The sequence below is a fragment of the Lagenorhynchus albirostris genome, chromosome 16 (genome assembly GCF_949774975.1).
Source record: "Lagenorhynchus albirostris chromosome 16, mLagAlb1.1, whole genome shotgun sequence".
Classification (NCBI taxonomy): domain Eukaryota; kingdom Metazoa; phylum Chordata; class Mammalia; order Artiodactyla; family Delphinidae; genus Lagenorhynchus; species Lagenorhynchus albirostris.
In genome coordinates this window covers 41,654,250-41,667,354 of record NC_083110.1, presented here as the reverse complement: position 1 = coordinate 41,667,354, position 13,105 = coordinate 41,654,250, and the positions used below count along the sequence as shown (strand labels likewise).

The following is a 13,105-nucleotide window of genomic DNA, read 5'->3' as shown; positions in this document are numbered from 1 at the left end:
GTCTAAGATTTCACACTTATTAGCTGAATATTCATCGAGTCCAAGCAGAGTCTCAGGATACTTCCATCCTGTGGTCACACCAACACCTGGCTCTCCAGTTCACTCTAGTATTTGTTTCCATTCCACCCAGACAAATGAACATAGAATCATGGAAAGAAATTTTTAACTGTGTGCATAACTCACTGACTAGAACTCAGTCACATGACCATTCCTAATTTCACTGGAGTCTTAAAAATGTAGTGGAGCTATGTTTCCAGGAAGAAAAGTTAGCAGGTTTGACATCAGCTAGTAGTCTCCTCCATAAAGTGTATATGTAAAGCCCCATTATTTGATTAATTAGTAGTAATTGCAACTGCTAATTTAAGCCTTTGATGCCCTTGAAAATTAATAAAATAAAAGTATACTTCAAAGGAAAAAAAATAAAGTAATATGTGTGATTCAGAATATTAACATTTGTGGAGCTAACCAACGTTGAAACAAAGAGGCATTTCAACCTTTCACTTGGTGATGACCTACCTAGGAGAACATGCCTCTTGAAAAGAATTTTCTTCATCCCTCTCCAGAAGAGAAGAGGAAACACAAGAAGAAGTACCTGGTGCAGAACCCCAATCCCTACTTCATGGATGTGAAATATCCAGGATGCTATAAAATCACCACCGTCTTTAGCCATGCACAAACAGTAGTTTTGTGTGTTGGCTGCTCTACTGTCCTCTGCTAGCCCACAGGAGGAAAAGCAAGGCTTACAGAAGGATGCTCCTTCCAAGGGAAGCAGCACTAAAAGCACTTTGAATCAAGATGAACGGGAAACCATCCCAATAAACACATTTTGGATTAAAAAATAAAACAGGCATTTCAATATACAAAAATGAAAAGTGAACTACCTTGAGTAGACAGCAACAAGGCATCTCTCCAAAGAAAAATGTCTTTATTTGACTAAGCTAAGGTTAAATAACCTTCACTAGAGAGAATCCCAAAGCAGGAGAGTGTGCTACATAAAAATGTTTGTTTGTTCTTTTCTTACACAATATCACTTTGCATTCCAAATACTCCAGCTAATCTCATTAAAGGTTGGTGAGGGGAAGGGAGTAAAGAGAGAATTTAATTCAGCATGTAATTATTGTTGAGTGGAAGACCTTTTTTTTTCAATAAATGAGTAAACTATAAATAATGTTTCACATACTAATTGAAAAACTTCAAGTGAATCAATATTAAAAAATACCCAATTGCTATGTATACCCGTATGCCTACTGCAGACACAAATTGAATGAGCATTTTCTGACTTCCTGAGAAATTATCTATCTATATCAAAATATGTATCTATAGATTCATATCCATAAAATATGTGTGCATATCTACAAATTCTCGAAATATTCTGAAAATATTTATGAAACTCAATATCAACAAAAAAAGAATCACATTTAACAGATGAAAGACAAATATGGGCTGAATTGAGGTACCCTCAAAAGCCAGAATTAGATTTTACTCTAAAATCTAAACTAATAAAATGTGTATCGAAAATACAGGATTAGCCATAAATGAGAGTAAAACAAGATATTGTGAATAAGTGAGTAATGGACTAGTTTGGTAAAGTTCAGCACTTTAATTCCTATGATATAAGGATTCACTGCTTGCTATGCAGAAAACTGGTTTATGTTCTTCACGTGAGAAAAATTAAAATGGTAGAAAAGTGACCAATCATGAGAGTGGGGGGTGGGAAGAGTGTGTTGATTCTGCTCATTTAGCATGGTTCAAGATTCAAAGTGGATGGAGTTCTGGCCAATCCAACATTAGCAATCTGATTGCACAGGTTAGGCTTTACCTGAAAGATATTTAAATCAGCTAATTGATTCCTTGTTCTCCACTTAAACTTCTTAAGAAGGTTTCTTCCAATGTATTTTCCCTACAGAAAGAGAATATGCTAGAGAAGCTGAATTAAACATTCTGATTCACTTGACAGATTAATTTCTCTGTGTAAATGAACAATGACATTTTCATTCATACATATCAGTGGTTTATACCCATCAGTTGCTGTGAATATGAGTCTGTGCACAGAGACAGCTTTCCTCTTAAATTGCAAACAAACTGATCCTGGGAGACTGTTATCCATTCCTTGAACTGTGATGAATCCACCAAAGCAAATGCTACTGGGTTTCTGAGCAGCCAGTCCCTCTTCCCCATGTGACATAACCTTGTTCTGGTGTACTTGTTTCTTGGAAAAGTTTTAATTGCTAATTTTTGTTTTGCTAATTGTCTAATTTACTTTAACCTCAACATTTAATTCTAGAATATTGTGAGATTGTTTAATTTATGGGTCATTAAGTTCTAGATGTTTTTTCCCTTTTTTTCTTGCTTCTTGTTTAAGGACACGAACATATAAAAGAAGATGAAGTACACATGAATGATTACTAAGTGAAATCTGTATATTTTTTATCTTACTGAAAGATTAGAGAGGTTGACTAATACTATTATATATGTACTTTAAGGGCTATTATTAATTTTCAATTATAGTACTTTTATATTTGCTCCCAATGTTATTTGCAATTTTTTGATCATCAGAGTTGTTAATTAGCGTATGTTTTATAGCATCATGGATCCTGATTCCAGAAGTATCAGGAGCTCTTTCAAGAAATTAGATGATCCATCACCACTGCCTTCATCCAAACAGACGATTTAAGGTAAATCACCTTTTCCATTTATTAGCTGTGAAACTTCTGGTAATCATTTTAAGTTTTCTGTCTTCAGTATGAGTAAGCAAGGCATTTGTAGGACTAAATATAGTACATAAGGTAAAACTATGCCAAAAATTTTTTGAAAGTGATTTTTGTATGCAAATGATAAATTTATTGCTAATGAGAGACATCAGATTTTTATAACCTTCCTAAACTAAATAACTGTCATGAGGTGATTATAATTATATGCATAAACCATAATTATTCATTGTATGATGTTGAGTCAACAGCAAATTTTCACATGTTTATGAAACATATTAATATTATGTGTATATTATCAATCAAATCAGTCTTAAATTTTAACTACATCTTCAATTTTTCCAAGATTAAATAAAAACTGTTTACAGGATAAATGTGACATGAAAATTTTGCTTTTTATATTCTCATGCTAAAACTTAAAATAATGTTAGTTCTTTAACACATTTCCAGAATGGCATTAACCTGATATTTTTCAAGATTAAATTTTATTAAAGAAACTTATGCATGTCCTAGTTTAGGATAAGCTTAAATGCTAAAATAAATCTCCCTAAGTTTAATGTTCTAAAAATAATTTAAGTTACTATCCTAGAGGACTACTAATAATTTTATGGTATTCATAAAGAAGAAAATACACTCTAAGTAAGTACAAAAAATGCCTGGAATTGTAGAACTAGTGCAAAATTCTTAACTTCAACTAATTATATTTTACTCTTGAAACTCAATAATACTCCATACAGGCTGAAGTCATTGATTTTCTGAGTTTACTTGCATAATATTTAGTTCTAAACTTAAATGTTAGACTTCATAAAATACAAGAAAATGGGCATTTATAGATGAAACATATTTTTAAAAGATAGAGCTTATAAATTCATAAAATCTCAAGGATAGGAGAAACATTATCACATTTTATATAGCATTTTTCAAAAGTTGAGCATAAAAGCTACAACACAAAAGTCCCCAAAGAGAAAATCATACAGGTCATAGTAGCAAATAACAAATGAATAAATCTAGAAATTTATAGCAAATAGTTAAGGAAAAAAATCACTTTAGTCTGAAAATATATTCCCAGGTAAACATTTTGTCAAAAATTGTTTTGCAAAGCTACAAACCTCATATTTACACAGTTACAAACTGTGAAAATCTTTTGTCAAAACTTATGACAAAAGCTACTAGAGCTGTAATTAAAGATAAAGCCTTGGGCTTCCCTGGTGGCGCAGTGGTTGAGAGTCCGCCTGCCGATGCTGGGGACACGGGTTGGTGCCCCGGTCCGGGAAGATCCCACATGTCGCGGAGCGGCTGGGCCCGTGAGCCATGGCCGCTGAGCCTGCGCGTCCGGAGCCTGTGCTCCGCAACGGGAGAGGCCACAGCAGTGAGAGGCCCGCGTACCGTAAAAAAAATAAATAAATAAATAAAAATAAATAAATAAATAAATTAAAAAAAAAAAAAGATAAAGCCTTAAATGTCAACTTTATTAAAAAAGAACATTTTAACAGAAAATAGGCATTTGAACTCAGATAATTAAAACATGATGAATCCTAAGAAAAGTATGAGAAAGGAAATATAGTAATAAAGGAAAAAGTAGGAATAATTGAAAATTTAAAATAGCAAAACATTTACATTTTCTGAATAAAAAGTAAACTGTGCATTCCTATATTTATCTGTTTTGTACATGTATTTCTTCTGCCTGGGACTTATTCCTTTATCTTACCTCTGGAAACTTTGTACTCCTTTTCTATGAATCAACTGAATTACCATCTTCATTCTGAGAACTCCCTGATTCTTCGCTCATATACCTTGCATGTTCCTCATTAGAGGTATTGAAACATTGAATCTTTTGAATAAATGATTTTCTATATGATATCACCACACATTTCAAAGGAAAAATGTAGGATGTAACATATTAAGCAAGCAGTTGATTTTGTTGAAAAAATTACACATGTGTTAGTTTGAATTGGAATTTTAAAAATTGCGTTTAGTGACTGGCTATTGCTGATACATAGAAATACTATACCAAATTATTTGCTTTAATATTAACTGGCTTCTGAATTTTATTGGATTTTCTAGTTACACAATTATATTCAAAAAGACATCTCATTCTGCATATTCTAATTTCTTCATCTTTATATAAAAACGTCTTGATTATTAAGACAAATCAAAGGAAAATATTTGGATATAATCAATAATTAAGAGCATGCACACTGGTGTAATTTTGCCCAGATGTGAAACCTGGGTCTGCAACCTATCTACCACGTGACCTTGGGAAAGTTACTTATCTCCTTTTTGCCTCAGTTTCTTCCCAGTAACTATCTTTTAAGGTGGGTTTGAGGTTTAAATGAATTAAAACTTGTTATATGCTTAGATTAGTGTCGGTATTGTTTAACCTTTAAGGCAAATGTCTAAAAGACATAGGATAAAAAACATTTCAAGTATTTTTAAGAATTTTATGTGTTTATTTAAACTATACTCAATAAATACTGTTTAATTAACATTTCCACCACTTTTATTTGTGCAAACTTTACTTTCTCTGTCACATTCTATCTGCAGGACATTAGGCAGCTTTACTTAACATGTGTACACTTCAGGATCTTTATCTGTAAAATGTGGATTTTAATAGTACCATCCATATAGATTTGTGTATAAAAAATAGGATAATGGTAAAATAAGAAAGATTTTAGAACATTTTAAGCTTTCACCAAATGCTAAATAATGTTATTGACATAAGTGAGGCATTGAATATTTTATAAAGGTATTTCATATTGAAAACACAGATTAACCATTAATTTGTGTTGGGGCAACTGACCATTCATTACAGCTAAATAAAAAAGTTGCTTTTCTATATTACACATTACACAAAAACAATTTTATATGTAAAATAGAAATCATTACAGTACTAGAAAAAATATAGGTGGGCATTAGTATAATTTCATAAAGAAAATTTTCAAAGAAAATTTGAAAATTAGTATAATTTTTCAAAGAAAAAAAGTCTATTTCATCCTAGTGATATAATCAAAACTTATATAACATCAGAGTAGAAATTATGTTATTAGAGAAAACTTGCTGAATTTTCTTGAATACAGACTCTGCAGAAAATTATGGGATTTTTATAACCTTCCTAAACTAAATAACTGTCATGAGGTGATTATAATTATATGCATAAACCATAATTATTCATTGTATGATGTTGAGTCAACAGCAAATTTTCACATGTTTATGAAACATATTAATATTATGTGTATATTATCAATCAAATCAGTGCTCTCTTCTGTGCTCTCAAGGGCTATGAAATCTGGTCAGCTATCCTTGAATAAAATAACTTGTGAAACGTATGAAGCAGAACATAAGATGCATGGTAAATCACACATGATCTGTAATCCAAGTCAAATTATAGCCAACCTTGAGGACAATTATATAAAATGCAACTGTGCTATTTTTCAGAATGTTATCAATCCTTGTCACATTTTTATAGGCTCCAGCTCAGATTTTGTTTTTAATATGGAAAGTTAAAATTCTAGTGTCTTTCCAGAAAAGAAGAAATCATTCATTCTCAATGAATTATTTCATGGAAAATTTAGCCAAATTTAATCTATATTGCTTCTTAATTTTTATTTTTAAGAAACACAGACATTAAAATGCTCTCTCTGGGTTTTCTTTGTGAGTATCTGGAAAATACAGAGTATCATCATAGCCCTATGTGTCACTATTTTTCTTTTCAATTCTATAAGCAGACACTGTATTTAATTTGGGGAGTATGCTTTGCTTTAGTAAATTGGATGAAAAATAGATTTTCTAAAAAATTAAGCCTGATTTATCCCTCATTAACTTCTCAAATTATTGAAAATCTCAATAGTGTGATCTGGGAATATTTTCCTAAGGAATAGCTAAATTTTATAAACATTACACTATCTGTTCATTCTGACAAAACTAATATTTCTATTTAGGCAATACACTTTGGGTTTTATCTATTTATTTTCAGTCTAATTAATTTGAGAATCTAGAGTTTCACCTGGAGACACAAAGGAGGCTCCATGGTGCTCATTTGAGATATTGCAATATTCTGATGCTTCCAAAAATCAGTTAAATTGGCTCTATAATCATTCCTTTTGGTCTTGCTGTTGAAGGTGTAGTTTAGTGGTTTCTCTGATTGCTATACAGAGCTTTATGTTCCTAGAGGACAGGAAGATACAGAACTTACTTCTTTTCAAGCATAGTCACCGTGTTCTAGCCACACTTGCTTTCCTCTTGCTCTGAATCATCAACCTCATGCTGGCCATGATATCTTTGCACCTGCTGGGTTTTGGTTTTGTTTTGGTTTTTGTCTGAAAAATTTTACCCAGAATCTTCCTGTATCTGAGTCTTCTGTATTGTTCATGTGTTAGAATATTTATATTACTTACTCTAGTTAGCTTTCCCAGATTATTCCATCTAAAACAGCAGAAACCACACCCCTTCCAACACACACACACACACACACACACACACACACACACACACACACACACACACACACACACAAACACCTGGCCAGTCACTACCACAGAACCTCATTTCCTTTTCTTTATTATTCTGTGTCATGATTGTGTTCGGTTATTTATTTGTCTTATATGTCTCCCCTACTATAATATAAGATCCATGAGAGCAGGGACAGAGGTTCTTTCTTGTACCTCCAGCTTGGAGGACAGGGTCTAATCTACTGAGTGGCCCTCGAGGGTAAGATAATAGAAAGAAATAAGAGAGGAAAGAAGGAAGGAAGAGCAAAGGAGCGAGAATGGAAGATAAGACAGAAGACAAATAGCAGTCCAAGTTATAGGCATGTTAAAGGAGCCACTTGGCCTCTCAAATTCCATTATTACTCTATCAACTCTCATAGTATAAACACCCACTTGAGATTTAAATTCAAGCGTGCTTCACTTGGGAAAGAGTACTGTGCTGTGCAAAGTCCAGATCAACATGTCAGTGCTGCTATTTTCTTTTACCTAGAGTTCACATCATGCTTATAATTTTATGTTTTAGTTTCCCTCAGTCTATTTAAAAACTACTTGAGATTATACCAATGTTTTCTCAGTCCTCTTTCTTATCAATTTCTTTCTCTTTTTTAAACTCTATTTCCTTTCCCTATGATGGATGACCCTGAATGACATAAGATTCAATGCAGCAAACTCTAGTAAATATTTTTTCTACAATTTGGAATAAAACAATTAATTTCCTAAATAAATTTTAATATATTTACTCATATTTTGGAATTTTGGAACCAGAGTTTCTTTATTTAAACTTTACACACATTTTTAATAATTTGAGATAGAAACCTTTCACAGTATTTTCACCATGCTTCAGTCTACTTTTGACCAGGTTGTCCTGTTCCTCATGAGTCCTTTGAATTGGTTATAATTGCATAGATTGAATTCAGGGTTACTGACATCCGTAATAGAGGAAAAAAAGTAAGTGACATATATACCTAATAGTAGTGCTAATACTGATGTAAGTATTAAATAAAGTATGGTGCATCTTTTAAATAAACTATTTTTCAAAATTATACATGATAATTGAAAAGAATATATACAATATAAAATTATATCACAGTGAAAATGTAAGACAAAAATTAGATACACATTATTAAAAAATTACGTAAAATGAAATGTGATTCAATTGGTGAGAACTAGAACAATCAGAAAAAAAAGGAAAGAAGTTTTGGAGTAAAGAAAATACAAAACCATTGCTTTCTTTAATTTTAATTTTCCCATGATTTATAGTTAGTAATGTAGGAAGAGGAGGAAGAAGATGGGGAGGATATAATTATATTGCCAAAAAGAAAGTAAAGGCATATTAAAATAATTTTGTTACATATGTATCCCTTTTCATTCATGAACAAATCAATGAACATCTACGGTCTCAGGTGTTGTGAAGACAATTTGTTAGGTGTGAACAAGGTTTCTGATCTTCAGGAACCTATAATCTGTGGAGGAGTTTAAAACATATGCATGAATTAATCCATTACCAGGCAGCAAACAGTAGTTACTATATGTGAACTGCAAAACAGAATTGTTTTGAGAATCTAAGGTGAGTGACAGAAGGCTTCAGACTCGAGGAAGAAAGAAATATTTTTGTTTTTTATTTTCTTTCAGAGGTGAACCTTCAAATTGGTTCATTAGCAATGAAAATACTCTCACCATGTAATGGTGGGAAATTTCCAACTGAGTAAGGGGCAATTTTATCCTGATTTCAGTAACTTTTCATTGATAGTTTGCCATAAGCAACTGATTAGATTTAAAACTTTTTTTTTTCCCTATCAGAGGGCATATTTGTAGTCTGTATATAAAACTCTTTTCTATCAAGAATATATACAAATTTTGGCTACACTAATAAGTTGTAGCAGCTTTTCTTGAAGTTTACACCGTGGAATGTGGTCCCATGTGGTACCCCAGGAAACAATTTTGGGAAACACTATGTATATATACCCCTCTCCTGCCAGAGATTCACCATGCCCTTTGCAAATTAAATGTCCTGAGATCTGCTTAATAATATCAGTTATACTGAACTTTAACCATTATCCTCAATCTTATTTCACCACAAAATCCTTTGGATTAATAGGTATCATGTGTTAATGTCCCAAGTCTCATGTTTGAGCAGCAGTATAGTGTAGCTGTTAAAATCAGAAGCACTGGCTAGAGATTGTGATCTTAGGAGAGTTGTTCCACAGAATTAGAATGATAATAGGATGGTAAATAGATTTTCTTTTTGAGTGTGAGTGAGGAATAATCAAGATTATAAACTTTGATCAAGTCCTGATACTTGGTAAGTGATATAAAAGTGTTATCACTATTAGAGCAGCCTTCTCTGTATCCATAGTGCTGATATTCCATCATGGCTGCACCAACTTACATTCTCAACAACAGAGTAGGAGGGTTCCCTTTTCTCCACACCCTCTCCAGCATTTATTTGTAGACTTTTTAATGATGGCCATTCTGACTAGTGTGAGGTGGTACCTCATTGTAGTTTTAATTTGCATTTCTCTAATAATGAGTGATGTTGAGCATCTTTTCATGTGCCTTCTGGCCATCTGTATGTCTTCTTTGGAGGAGAGGAGGGAGAGGGATGGACTGGGAGTTTGGGGCTAATAGATGCAAACTATTACATTAATGAATGGATAAACAACAAAGTCCTAACTGTATAGCACAGGGAACAATATCCAGTATCCTGAGATAAACCTTAATGGAAAAGAATATTAAAAAAGAATGTATATATATATGTGTGTGTGTGTGTGTGTGTGTGTGTGTGTGTGTGTGTGTGTGTATAACTGAGTCACTTTGCTGTACAGCAGAAATTAGCACAACATCGTAAATCAACTATACTTAAATAAAAAAAAAAAAAATGGGGGCTTCCCTGGTGGCACAGTGGTTGAGAGTCCGCCTGCCGATGCAGGGGACACGGGTTCGTGCCCTAGTCCGGGAAGACCCCACATGCCGCAGAGCGGCTGGGCCCGTGAGCCATGGCCGCTGAGCCTGCACTTTCGGAGCCTGTGCTCCGCAATGGGAGAGGCCACAACAGTATGAGGCCCAAGTACCGCAAAAAAAAAAAAAAAAGAAAAAGTGGATTTCTGCCATTTCCTGTCGTGGACATACCTCTGGTAGTCTAGCGGCTTTGGGACTTGGAACTTTGCCTTCCCCTTGCCATTTTTTCCCTGAAGGACTGTAAGATCTTAATGCAGTATTTCTAATCATGGACCTCCCGTTTTATGTACTTCACCTATGTGCTGTTATATCCTTAATTTAACATTCAATAGGATAATGTATGTCCCTGATCTTCATCATTTATTCTGCCCTGTCACTGGCTTGTCATGACACGCTCGCAGTGGTGAGAGTAGTTCACCAAGTAAAAGATTCTGCCATACCACAGACATAGTCTTGAAGCATGAGTGTGTTGGAAAATATGCCCAGGGAAATCTGATACAGCTCGTAATGTAATCTTTGAGAACCCCTATTGTATAGACTGAGTCTAACAAATACTATGTGATTATTAAAGATAAATTGGTGGTTAAATACATAGACATTTTGGGACAATTTGTATAGTAGGTAGTGCCTTGATTTTTTATCTGTCTCAATTAATTTGACCTGATGTAATAGAGTTTTTGCCTTTTTAGAGGTCAGGAATGGGCAGATTGGGATATAGCCTTCAAAAGTTCATGTAATTGGTCTAAATATTATTCCCAATTTTATGGCCAGAGCACTTTGTAATATCTCACTGGACTTCAGTTTAATCATCCGTAAAATAGGGATAGTGGTACTTTATCCTATATCATAGAGTTACCATAAAGATCATATGGGGGATAAGAATGCAAAGTAACCTGAAAATGTTCTACATATGTAAAGTGGAATTCCTTTACTATAATCATTATCATTTTTGCTAAAAATAGTAACATTTAAGTTTTAAAGTTTACTGTTTGAGTAATATCTCTGCTGACACAAACCAAGTGAACTAAAAAGGCCAAGAGACCAGGAGTCACCGCTCTTTCAAGTTATTTATCAATAGTCATTAAATTGATAATGGTCCAAATAATTTGATAAAAATATTTAGTGATGCTTTATTTATGACCATAGAACAAATAACCAAGCTATCCAAATTTATTTTCACTATCTTATCTAGACTATTGCCACCAAATCACTTGTGTGATGCACATATCAATCATTACTCCGGCCACTCTTACAAATATGGCTGGAACTCAATGATTTAGGCTCTCTGTTCATTTCCAAGATAACATTAATGTTTTGACAGAGTTTTGTCCCTTGGGTTAGTTTTTCCAATACAGCAGAGAATTGCCAGAACAACTCTTGGAAGAACAAACAGTATTTCTGTGATTTTTCAGTCGGCTAACTCCTGACAGTCTCTTAAAAGGATGAAAAAAGTCAGCTTTTGGAGATCTGCAATATAAACTGAAGCATATCATTTCCCCAAGAGATAAGAAACCTTACACGGCTGAAATGGAATCAAGTCACTGGCAATATCAGCAAGAAACACACTGTAACTCTTTTGTTGTAATTTTTCATGACAACCTCTAAGGACATTCAGTTTATATCATATTTCAAGACTGAAAATAATTTGTTAAACTTTAATCAAAAAAGTTGTATAGTTTTTCATCTACCCAGTGCCTTATTCCACACAAAAGAAAAAAGTCATTGCTTGCAGCTTTGTTTGAAAATCAAATTACTCATTCTGAAATAATATTGAAATTTATAGCATAATAAGAGTAGTCCCTGTAGAATTATTCTCATCATAGTACAGACAAAGCGAAGTTACTGGTGACACTGGAAATAAGTAATTCACTAGCAAGTTACAGTATCTTTTTCCTAATTTAGTTGTTGATCTTCTGTCTAAAAGAGATGGTACATATTGTTAGGCAAAAGTCATCCTCAGAAGCCATCATAAAAAAGTTCATTATCATGAAAACGTTGATACTAAGAGCAAGTGTAAACAGAGTTAAAGTTTACAAGTCACTAACAATGTAGCTAGTACATGATAATTTACTTTTTTAGTGCAGTAGCTACCAGGTTATGGTAATTTGTCTGTCTTTTAAAAAAATATATGTATATAATCAGCATGTTTTTTTATTTGATTAATACCATAAATGTTATTTTATGTTAACAAATACACCCCCAAACATCATTAAATGGTTATATAGTGTGCCCTCATTTAAAAAAAAATTTATTGAAATATAGTTGATTTACAATATTGTGTTAGTTTCAGGTGTATAGCAAAGTGATTTAGTTGCATATATGTATGTATATATATATTCTTTTTAAGATTCTTTTCCATTATAGGTTATTACAAGATATTGAGTATAATTCCCTGTGCTATACAGTAGGTTACTGTTGGTAATATATTTCACATATAGTAGTGTATATATTTTATTTTTTAATTTTATTTATTTATTTATTTTAACATCTTTATTGTAGTATAATTGCTTTACAATGGTGTGTTAGTTTCTGCTTTATAGCAAAATGAATCAGCTATACATATGCATATATCCTCATATCTCCTCCCTCTTGTGTATCCCTTCTGCCCTACCTATCCCACCCTCTCTATCCCACCCCGTTAGGTGGACACAAAGCACCGAGCTGATCTCCCTGTGCTATGCGGCTGCTTCCCACTAGCTATCTATTTTACATTTGGTAGTATAGATAAGTCCATGCCACTCTCTCACTTCGTCCCAGCTTACCCTTCCCCCTCCCTGTGTCCTCAAGTCCATTATCTATGTCTGCATCTTTATTCCTGTCCTGCACCTAGCTGCACTTAGGTTCTTCAGAACCATTTTTTTTTTTTTTAGATTCCATATATATGTGTTAGCACACGGTATTTGTTTTTCTCTTTCTGACTTACTTCACTCGTGTGACAGACTCCACCTCACT

The 13,105-nt window shown here is 33.3% G+C and overlaps 1 pseudogene; it reads left to right on the top strand.

Annotated features, from left to right (window-relative positions):
- The first annotated feature begins 520 nt into the window (after positions 1 to 520).
- Positions 521 to 778, top strand: LOC132506997 (small ribosomal subunit protein eS27-like; annotated as a pseudogene).
- Positions 779 to 13,105: the final 12,327 nt, after the last annotated feature.